The sequence below is a fragment of the Aphelocoma coerulescens genome, chromosome 15 (assembly GCF_041296385.1).
Source record: "Aphelocoma coerulescens isolate FSJ_1873_10779 chromosome 15, UR_Acoe_1.0, whole genome shotgun sequence".
Classification (NCBI taxonomy): domain Eukaryota; kingdom Metazoa; phylum Chordata; class Aves; order Passeriformes; family Corvidae; genus Aphelocoma; species Aphelocoma coerulescens.
The window spans coordinates 14100460-14112550 of record NC_091029.1 but is presented as its reverse complement, the minus strand read 5'-3'; the positions used below and the strand labels follow the sequence as shown (position 1 = coordinate 14112550).

Below are 12091 nucleotides of genomic sequence, written 5' to 3'. Positions count from 1 at the left end.
CTAAAACTACCAGGAGTAGCACTATTTCTGGTATGCCTGCACCAGATTCTAAATCTTACTCAGCTAAAAGACGCAGAGTGAAAACAGATGACAAAACAACTTTTTCAACGAGTAAGGATTTGTTAATTGTCTGAGTTCTGCCATTTCAATTTCACAGGAGTAGTCGGCAGATCTTTAGAAGTGCAAACATAAAATTCTACTGCACGTTAAGCACTGAATACTTCACACCCCTCCTTGGCCAATTTGCAGGACGAGACCTCCCAGCAGCGCGTCTATCGCAGAGATGATTATCTCAGTGTAGTTTACAACCACGTTTAAAGGCGAGCTCTAAGGAGTTTGTGCTCCATGGAAAATACTAATATTGCCAGCAGCCTTCAAAGCCTCGAGCCACTGTTCTGCTGCTTCTCCAGGAGCTGGAACTCACAGACTCGGACAAGAAAACGCACATTTTTTGCATGTGCAATGTTGTGATATGCTAATGTTGGTAACAGAGCCTCTCTCCTCGTGCAGAATGGAAAAGCCAGGTTTTAGTAACTAAATCACCTTATCGGACAGCACAAGACTTCCCGGGAGAATGGAGACACAGAGCCGTGCCCCTGGGCACAAGCAGCAGCCAAGGAGCTTTTCCTTTGAAACCACTGCAGGCCCTTTAATGCTTGCAAGCCCTCCCTGACACCGAGGATGTAATGGGCCATGGCTATTTACTGCACAGAACTCCGCATGGCCTCGGGTTTCACGGGTAAAACACTGTGCTTAAGGAACTCAGAACCCCCGTGCATGCTCAGAACTATCGATGTATAAATTCTCAACAGCTCAGAACTACTGAAGCCCCAGAAGCTGCAAGGCAGGTACAGTCTTGCACTTAAAAATGACATAATCCTTAAATATATGAAAAGTTACAGATTACACTATGAGAGATCACAGCTGCATGAAAATTCAGTATTTAAATTAAAAAATGAAATTTTTGGACAGCATCATGAAGTTGACAGAACCTGTATAAGTCCAAATAAATTAACTCTTACACAGCAGTGAGCTCTTCTCCAGTTTCACTCTATCCTAGGCTATACTGCCAGTATTGCCCTGCTTTAGGAATGTCATGCAAAACAGGGGAGACCAGAATCAATTCCAGGATTTTACAGGAAGGTTCCCACCACCAGTTCTGAAGTTCTCAGTCCTAACTCCCTACCTACTCCCAGATATACACAGCAGACTAATGGGACCCTGTCACAGCTTATATCATCTCTCAGAACTATCTTCTCCAAGTATAATGTTGCCATTTTAGGAGAATTCAGATCAGATCACGCTGCTTTACACTGTTAAATGTAATATTCTGTAGAGTTGGAATAATTTTAATCCCGAATTTTTTTTTTTGACTGGACATCACCTATATTCTTTTTCCCTGCTCAGCTTCCCTGGCTACCCCAGCCTGTTATTCCTCCACAATCCCAGACATGAAAGCACTCCACATCCCAGCAGGAGGGATGGGATGAGGGAATGGAAACTGCCAGCACTCCCCCTCCCTACCCATCACCACAGCTGCATCCATGCCTATCCTGCACTCAGCAGAAGGAATGGCTGGGAGGAATGTGTCCAAAATCCTAGGAAAAGCAGGGAAAAGCAATGTTAACCTCACAGCCAAGTCCCGAGGGTCAAGTGTGCCGTGAGATCAGGCTGCCTGGGGAGCAGCAGTGGAGTGGGACAGGGAAAAGGGGAAAGTCTGGAGTGGTATCAACCCTCAATATTCTAATTTTCCAAACTGCCTTTCTTAGTGCATGGAATTCACATAAATGATATATGAAATGGAAATAAAATTACTTCCCTATTAAATTTAACTCTAAGTATATCATAAGACATTGCCATAACCACTTTCCTATAATAAATAATGCCTTTAAATCCCAGATATATTAAAGCACTATACTTACTGTAATTATCTCTAATGCTTCTTTATCCTACTAAAAAAGTACATCTCACAATTAAGAGCATGTACATATGTCTGATGCCATAAAAATGAGGAGGAAAAATTAGAAGTGCAGCATTTCACTTCCTCTTTGCTCTCTGGCTTCCTGATCCACTCCAAAAGAAAAGTGTTGAAATGACTGGAGCAAGATGCAACTTCAAGATGCATATGGTGACCAATAAAAAAGCTTGGCAAAACACTAAAAATTAGACTATTCCTGTAAATTCCAAAGTTCCTGACGCTTACAGTTTAACTAGATTTTAGATTTTGAGGAGTATTTTAAATTCCTTATAGCAAATTGAAGCCTAGGAAATAATTATTGATCTCTGTCTGTCTGCGTGACGATTTCTAATGCTTTTCACACTCAACACGTTCAACTCCAGCCCCCCTCAGCTTTCCCATGCTCCTGATAGCATTTCCAGGCACAGCCAGTAGAACACAGGTGCTGCACAAATTCCGAAACATGGGAACACCTCTGGCCTGTCCTGGAGGCGTTTCTGGTACTTCAGTTGAAATATTTCTCTTTAGACGCAACAAATGTGACACTGACCAACAGCTGTGAAAGCCATCTTCCAAAACAGAGAGCTTCTAGGGGGAGAATCACGGAAAGACGGAACGTTTTAGTAAGAGAAAGCACAACAGAGCATGAACTTCATTTTCCTCCATGGAAGTCAGAGCAGAGGACAAGAGTTTGGAGAGGCAGCACAGCAGAGGGGACAAAGCGTGGGTCACTGCTTGCCAGGCCGTGGGGAGACACAGCCATGGCCAGTCTGATCCCTGTTTGCAGCAATCCCATCCTGGGGAGGTGTCAGGCTGGGCGACCTCCAGGAGCCCCAGCTCCTTCTCACCAGAGGGTTCTGCCAGGTGACTGCTCCTCCACTGGGATAGCTTCATGTACACGTATCTACAGCTCTGGGTATATATACATTTCTGTAAGCACTGACTACCCTATCCAAGCCTCTGTGCACCCCAGACAAGGATGACACCTGGGAGTGGCATTTGCTTTATTTCAACAGGCAGCTCATCCCGTTCTCACTGCCCTGCAACAGAGGGAGAACTTCAGCACATCATTTCTCGCCAAATGAAGCAACTGCTTTCCTCTAGTTATGTTTTGTTTGTTTTTTTATTTTTAATTAAATCATCTCCCAAAATAAACCACTAAGTCTATTAATATTCTGTCTCTAAAGATCTGGATCATCAGAAAAAAAATTATCAAGAATAGCAGAAAATCTGAAACAAGAAAAAAGTGTATTTGACACTTACAATGGATTACAATGGAGGTGTTAATCTCACTGCTGGTGTTCAAACAGAATGGGAATTAATCAACAGCCTTCATATACAAAGGTGTTTTTAGGCGTTTGTTGTGATTTTGTTTTCATAGGTTGAAAAAATGAATAAAACGTTTGTGCTGATTTTTATGTTTATTCTTGCAGATCAGATGTTAAATGAATGAAAGGCAACTACAATAATTTCGACTTACATGGGAAATTTATAATTTAAAGATACTTAATGAGCAGCTTAGTTGGCTTGGGGTCTTTTTTATTTTCAAGTCAGAGATATTAAGGTCTTTCAAAGTGTCCAACAATTTTTATTAAGCCAGCCATGTTCTCAAAAAAAAAAAAAAATCCATTATAAAAATTTCAAGGAGAGAAGTCACAGCAAAATATCAAAGCAAATACTTCAATAATTTTAGGTCTCCCAGCAGAGATACTGGAAAGATAATAAGATCTCTGTTCTGCTTCAGTGGTCAAACTGACATATTTTACTTAAAAGAAATGTAGGAAGGAAGGAGAGGAGGCAAGTCGAGGCTGTGTCGGCGCTGCAGAGACAGTTATACCTTTAAGAAATCCAGCCACCCACATTTTAATAATTCAGGTCACACTGCCTTGTGCAGTTTAAAAGCAGAATTAGTTTCAAAGAATACATATTTCCTCAGAGCTATGTTACATATTTCCTTTTAATGTATCATATTGCAGCAACAGCTGAAATGAACGTCTAGACATCAAAAACAAGGCTTTATTCCCACCTACTGCTTTTTTACCTCAGGCATCAGAGCTAATGAAACCCATTATCCAGAACACTGCCCTCAGTCACCACATTGGCCACTGCAAATATGAAAAAACACTCTGGGACAGCACCAGTTATTCAGCCATTAAAATTACTGAAAATCAATTTCTTGCTGCACACTGCAGAAATACTGATAGATTAAAGCAGGACACATGGGACAAGGAGATTACTTCCAGGGAAGATTACTATGTCAAACTGCTGAGGACGGGGACTTACTCAGCTCCTCAGGATTCACATGCAGAGCAGCACATGCTCCTTCTCAGCCTTTGATATTTTGCCTCCTCGCTGCCATGAAATATGAAGGATGTGGGGCTTTTTCTGTGTTTTAAAAACACATGGCTAAACAACTCCAACAAAATCAGACATAAAATTACTAAAAGCAAGCATTTAATTTGTCATCTGTATTTTTATTAACATGCCCTTAAAACAATATTTCAAAAGCCAACGAGCATTTTGAAGCATCATTTCTCCTAAAAAATTGAGTTAAGAGAGTAACAACACAATGCAATGGTACATTAATTCTGAAAAACTATATTATACCCATAAAAATCCAATTAAAGACAACGCCATTGATCGATCATTGCTATACTGCCATTGATCACCTTGTAAAATCTGCGTTTGAAGTCATTAGTGATTAAATTGACTTATTACTAAATCAGATTCAACCCACTTAGAGATCTAATTTCCTCATGCTGGTTATGATCATAGGGAAATTGTGCTGCTCACTCATACAGGCCCGAAAATCCATCTTGGCTCCCTTCCCCAAGTCAGCTCATCACAAAATGAACCAAAACAGTGGAAATGCTCCCCAGAATGATTCATTCGTGTTCTCCTATTTCCAAACTGAGGGAATATTCACTGGACTTGCACAGAAGTGTTTCCAATCCACGTCCTTCCAAGGTATCCTTAACAGCTTCCAGGAAAATCGGAATATTAATGGAGACCATGGCTGGAGATTGCGGCTCAGGCACGACCCGAGTTTGCATCTCAACGCACTGCAATTTTCGATATAAAAACCAACACTTGCAAGGAGAGTTGACTATGAAACTAAAATTGTTGCACTTCAGAAGGATAAATAAAACCTTCAAAGGCAACAGCTGTTGAATATAACAGGAATATTCCAAGGCTTTAATTGTTGCGCATTGAAACAGAAATTAGCATAATAGCTATTTATTGAAAAACAGATGGTAGGTAACTATCTGCACTTAGATTGTGTTAGCACTACTTAAAGTATTACTTTTATCGCTTCCTCAATCCCGGTAGGTACAGAGTTGTTTTTTTATAGAATACACATTATATGTTACATCCTCTCCCTGGCCCACACACTCACATTCCTGTGCTCCTGCACGGCCTCTCCTGCCTTTCACCAGAGCACACCACAGCCCAATCTTCACAGGGACGGTTTCTCAGCAGCTTGGTTAACCAAAATTATTATCTATGAAATCAGAACGAGCATTTCTGTGCAATTACAGCTCGAGTCTGCTCTCTCTGTAGGAATGCAGATGAGCTGTGCAGAGAGCTCCCGAGACAGGAGAGATTCCAAATCAAACCATGGACTTGCCGTGTGGTTTTTGCTTCGAATGCTTTCTACCATCACCAGAAAGAGTAAAAGGAACAGAAACAAGGCACAATTTTATGTGGTTTACACAGTTTCCCAAAGCAAAGCAGGAAGTTGTCTGCAATGGGAAACCTGCTCTCGCCTGCCAGAAAATCCCCCCAATCCCTGATTTATGCTGCTTCATTCGTCCCACCATGTGTTTGTGTTAAGCAGTCTGATTTCCAAGCCACTTTATATTTCTTTGCAGAGGTATTTCCTATAAATGAAAAGCATAACCTGACCATAGTGAAAAGGCACTAAAGGTTTGGGGACATTCTCACCATTGTTTCCTTAAATGTTCCAGGCTAAGGATGCCACTACGAAAGAAGTATTTTCTTAACTTTACTCCTGGGAGTTTCTAGAATTTCCTCTCACATTTCTGAAGTTTTCATTTTCCATTACCTCTTCAACTCTTTGGTATAAAGACATTAAAGGTAGTTTGTCAGAAGAACATAAAAGCAACCCAAAAAGCTTTGAAGGGAAATACAATTTTTTTAAAGTATTACTAAGCTTTCCTAATCCTAGAAACAACCTGTACTCTCCAAAGTTCATTTGCTCTCTTCTTTCCCCTTCCAAATCTCCCAAGTTTTCCTCATTTCCATTTCCAGTCACCACCCGGGCCTTGCAGCCAGTGTGACCCTCATTCCACACATCGGCTGCCAGCCCCACTTCTGCTGTTTGATCTTTCCGGGTTCAAAGAAAATCGAATTCCTGCAGTGGATGTGCAGCAGGGAGACCTTCCTGTGCACCAACAATGCGATGAGAAGGAGGACTTGGATTTTTCCTCTCCAAACACAACTGGTGTTTACTGGCACTGATGGGACACTGACTCTGCCTTCCCTGTTCCCAGAGCTCTGCTGGAGGTACCGGAACGTGCTAGCGCAGCGAGTCTCTCCGGAGACACCAGAGCGACTTCAGCCATCCCCGAGTAACACAGGCCTTGTTCCGAGGGAAAATGCCGTCCGTATTAATCCCTACTTGGAAAGCGAAAGGAACCCGGAGTCTTCCCTCACTTCCCAAGTATGCAGGACGTCACTGCTGGAGCACAGCTCCGTTCGGAGCGCGGCACCGGGCTGAGCTCTCCCGGCCCTTCCACACGGCTCTGCCTTGGGAACGCCCGCACGGCTCCCGCCAGGCGGTTCCACTCAGACCCTGCAATCCCCTCGTTCCCGTTCCCGTTCCCGTTGCCGTTCCCACGCCGCCCGCCCGCCGTGCCTCCCGGTGATCCATCCCCACACCCGCAGGGAGCTCTGGCGGCACTGCGGGGCGATCCCGGGAGCTTGCCCGGCCGAGGGGACACGAGTCACGCCACGGCCGCAGTGGCCGCGCTGGGGCCGCCGTGCGGGGAGGGCAGCGCGGCCGGGAGTGCCCATCCTCATCCCGCACCAAGGCAGCTCGGGCAGCGCTCCTCGCTGCTTCCCGGCGTGCTGCGGCCACACAGCCTTTAACTGGTGTGTTCAGACGACAGCTGGAGGAAAGACAAGATCTCCAACACATCCAAGGAGACATTTATGGAGAAATCCCGGGTGTAACGTGCCCAGTCTCCCCAGGCCCCCGGAGCTCTGCTTCCACCCAGCCGGGCTCTGCTCTGGGGGACAGAAACTGGTGGTATTTCCATCTCAACTGTATGCTGATTTAACCAAGTCAATATTTGGGTTTCCATCAGCTAAAATTTGAGTTTACCCTTCTGCATAAAAATTAAGAATTGTGCTTATTTTTCCTCAGTTCACACTTGCTTTTGGTCCTGTGTCACTACTTGCAGACCCCAGGCTCCTATTTTCTTCATTTTTTTTTCCAACCTAATGGCTATAGAAATAACAAATTTCATTAGAAAATCTTCTTTTCCTTAACTTACTTGAAATGTGAGAAGACAAGATCTGAATTTAAGTAAGGGATGCAGGAAATATTTTTAGAGCAGTTTCCCACGTTAAATACACATCATGTGCCCCCCACAAAACAGCCAAAGGTTGTGAGTGTGAACTACTACACTAATTCCATTATACATGGAACATATTAGATAAATCCTCTTCATGTTACTGTTTGAAAGTATGAAAAGATGTGAATAAACATCTTTTTTCTAGGTTATACATCCTTTCAAAAGAATGTTTTAAAGCTTATTTTAGTACTTTTTTTCCTACCTCCCTGCTGGAATTAATTCTATTTTACACAGGAGTAAACAACAAAATTGACTTTTCCATCTGTTTACTTAAAAACTTGCTGCGGTAAAAGCTGAAGGACACAAAAAACCCAAACCCCAACCAACAGTCACCAAAAATACAAATAGAAAGTAAGAGTTAGCAGCAGGCAAACCCAAATTTAATAGTGGCAGATTTTTTGAGTAGCAAAGTTAAGCAAAAGTCCTGTCCAACCCAAACCATGACATGGTCCTGTAGGTCTTACCAGACATGACCTTCAGCTTGTAATTTTTATCATATAGAAAATAAATTTAAGCTTACAATGTTTATATACTTCAGAAACAGAGGGTGAGGCTTGAGCAATAACATCAGTGCAAAAATGGTTGTGGTCAGACTTGATGCTTGTAAATAAAATACTTTGAAAAAAATATTTTCAAGAGAAAAGTTTAAAGACTCTCCATTTTGCAACAATTTTTGGAAATAAAAAAACCTGAAAATGCATCTTAAGTTTAGGTATGAAGAACAGAGTAAATGAAATATCTTCTTATAAATGTGCCTGTGAGAACCTTTTCCCTCATATCCTCGTCTTTTTGGAGAGGCCAGGATCCTTCCAAAACCACAGGCACAGAATAAAAACGCAGAACAGACTTCAAAGACAGAACAAGCATATTTTTGTCATTTTGTTTGTTCTTTACTCCTCACAAAACATGCCAAAATACTTTGTGCTCTTCTGTAAGCAAATGTTTACTGGAGTTTGCTGCTACTTGAACAGAAGCAAAAGCGAAATAACAGTTTTGTGTTGAGTTCTGCCAGCGAAGGGGCTGAGCTGGAGGCAGCAGAATGTCAAGCAGGTTTTTAAGCAGGTTTTTAAATCTATTTTTGTCCTCTGAGGAAGCCAGCAGAGGGAGCTGGCTGGGACCCGGTCTGGGCCCGTCACCCAGGGGCTGCTTTTTCGATTAAGAAAAGGATCCCAGATCACACAGGCTAAAAATAAAACTTCAGGGGAAAAAACCGACCACATGCAGTAATAAACATATTAGAGGAGAGCAGGTTTGGAGTAGGGACAGTTTAAGTGCTCCTTTTAAAATAAAACCGTCCATATGAAACAGCTTTGAAAGCAGAGAACTTCCTTGAGAAACAGTATCTGGTCAAAGCAGCTGGGATCAAATGTGTGATCCCTTGGGAAAGGCTCCAGAAGATCCCTGAAAATCGTGATGTCCTTTACTTCCAGGGGCTGAACAGATACTTACCCCAAACAGGTACCCAAACCTCAGTGTAGGAAAACAACCCCTCTCCCTCCCCGTTCCTGCCTTTCCAAGCAGGGAATACTGCGGATGCTCTTTCAGATGGGGACAGAAAAACAATTTCTTTATCAGCATGTTTTAATTTATTATAATATGTTTATTTACTCCTGTTTATAAACAGAAGGTATTACAGGAGAAAAAAGTAATGAGGAAGACACAGCATGACATTGGGGATAGAAAAAGCAAATTACTGAGGACTGGAGAGCTGTTCTGAAATAGAGGAGTCCTTGGAATTCCACACAGTAATAAACTAAGCTGCAAGATTTTACAGACTATCTGAGACTCCCAAGTACTCAGCTTTTCTCACCATCTTTAAGGCTGAACATATATGTAGTAATTATTAATTTGAAGCCAGTCCTGCTCTGTAAGATCTCTCCTGTAAGAATCTCTCCTATGAGAGTTACTGCAAACAAGAACCCAAGTGAGCAGGATTCCCTTGGGGATGAGCAGGCTCCCCGAGGAACACCCAGGAATAGAAAGTTGTGATTTAACTTTCTATTCAATCAAAAAGCGCTGCATCTTCTGACTCCTCTCTACTTGGGACTCCTTCTAAAGATCACTTTCATAAAATTTGAGCCAACTGACCACATTTGACCACTACAAAAGAATTCCCCTTCCCAGGCATCCCCTGTGCTCACTGCTGGAGTTCTTTCCCATATCCATATTTCAGCAGGAGCCGTCTCCCTCACTGCTGGTTCTGCAATGCAAATGCAATATGTTGTTCACTTTACAGGCTGTTGCCATGGATATTAATGTGATGTCATAAATTGTTACATCTTCATTGCAGAAACAAAATGAAAGGGCTTAGAAGCAGGAGAAGAATAAGAACTCATCTAACCAAGCATATTTAAGAAGGAGCAACTGTTGTACAAATCACAAAGAGAAAAGAGACACACAAATGTGTATTTTAATTTAGTGTTGTTGAATGCTTCTCTGTGTAAGTGCTTCCTAAAAGATTCCAAATTCCCTATTGAATTTCTTACTGGACTGTTACCTGCACAGTGGGATCTCCTCAGCAACAGATGGAGCAGCACTTCATCAATTCAGCTTTTCACCACGGTTCAAAATGCATATTTCTGTTGGAAACATCCGTTTCTGAACTCTACTTTAAATTATCAGGCAGTGGCCAACCATCCCAGCAATGCCAATCTGCCTTGCCCCTGCTTTTCCTTTCATTCCAGCTACTTTTTGACTGACCAATTCCAGTCATGGCGTATGTGCCATGGCAAGTACTTAATTTTTGAAAAATCAGGGTTGTGGATTGCCCTTAAAAATTATTACCAACAAGTATTCCTGAAGTTCCTCCTCTCCAAGGACTCCAGGAATCAACAGTAACAAAATGTTCCTTTGCCTTATTAAAACAGTAGCTAAGATTACAACAAGTTAATCTACTTTATCTGTCGATGTACACACAGAGAAAAGAATTATTTAGCTTAGAGAAAAGCAGAATACAGTACAAAGCACACCCAGTGTTCACAGTCACAGAGGATTTCCCTCATTTTCAATTAGTCAAACTGTCTGGTTTAATCTTTTTCCCAAACAGTTTAGCTGTGCTGAGAGTGGATTTAACTAAGTCGAAAGACACACAGCAAGTGGGGAATGAATGGGCACCTCTGCCTGCCCCGAGCTGCTGACCTGCATGGAATAACTGCATGAGAATGGGATAAACACATCCCCACTCCCTTGCACTGTCACCAAACAGGCACCCAGAGGTGGAGCAGCACTTGGCCAAGGAGAATCCTGGTGCTGGCTGACCCCCTCCAGACCACGGTGCCAGGAAACCCAGGCACTCCTCAGCTCCTGAGCATTTCCTGTGGCAGCTCCAACAGGGAAAAAAGCCTCACACCTGGCCTTGCATTTCTGGGGTCTTGTGGCACTTCTAAGTCCACCATCCAACAGTGAGGAACTCATCCACTCACAGTGGTCAGGTGTTCCTCCCCTTTCCAAACTCCCTTGAACTGCACGTGGAATGGGCTAGATCCACACCCTTCCATTCAAATCCAGCATCCCAACTCCCACAGGTCAGACAACAGAACAGATCCCATCTTCAAAAACCCAAGAGAATCTTCCCTGGTCTTGTCTGTGGCTTCCACTTCTGCATTCCACCTAATCAGGAGTCTTAACCGGTTCCTCCAAGTCTCTCACCACTTAACTCTCCATCATAATTCATTAAATACTTTTTGTTCCTATGCCCCCACGCATTTGGGGGAGGAGGAATACAACATCAAGAGACATGCTCACCATTCTGGTATCTCCAAGACTCAAAAGGCCACTGAATAGCTGAACAAATACAAAACAAAAAAAAGTTTCTTGCCATCTTTTAAAAAAAGGTGTTCTGTAACTGCAGGTTTACTAGTCTGGGAGATGTTCAACCTTCTCACCTTAACCTGTTTAATTCATGTGCTTCTGAGAGCTCCAGCTCCAATAAAGCACCCAGTGAACAGTCCCCCTCCCAGTTTAGCCCAGTCCCTCTCACCAGCTGCATTTCTTGATGATGGCACCATTCCACTGAGTCCATGGCAGCTGCACTGGTGCATCAGGTGCTGTGGGACAATCTGAACATCTCAAGCAACACAGCGTCACCTGTACTCTGTGTTTCCAATCCTATTTTTAATTCAGGAGCTTAAAGGGCAGAACAGCCTCCAAACCACATCTTCCTGGTCACCCACCTCTCCCTGCCCTCTGGCAGTGGGAAGCCATTCCCTGTGTCCTGTCCCTCCATCCCTGGTCCCAAGTCTCCCTCCAGCTCTCCTGGAGCCCCTTTAGGCACTGGAAGGCTGTTATAATGTCTACAGAGAAACCAAGGCTGCAGATCCCCATTAATTGCTCACTTCAGAAATATTTCTTGACTGGAACTGTTTAATTCAATTGCCAGACCCAGTGGGTCCCTATCCTGGGGGAGCCACCCAACACAGAAACTCTGCCACGGCCCCCTGCTCTGAAGAGTTAAGCAATAGCTGCTATGTGAGCAATAATACTGAGGATTTATTACCCTTGAAGGATTTGCCTCCTACAATCCTACACACTGAAA

At 43.1% G+C, this 12091-nt stretch overlaps 1 protein-coding gene across 1 annotated transcript in view; it reads right to left on the bottom strand.

The window, feature by feature from the left end:
- Nucleotides 1-12091, bottom strand: part of MED13L (mediator complex subunit 13L) — a 212344-nt gene that overhangs the window by 91090 nt on the left and 109163 nt on the right. The window lies entirely within an intron of this gene.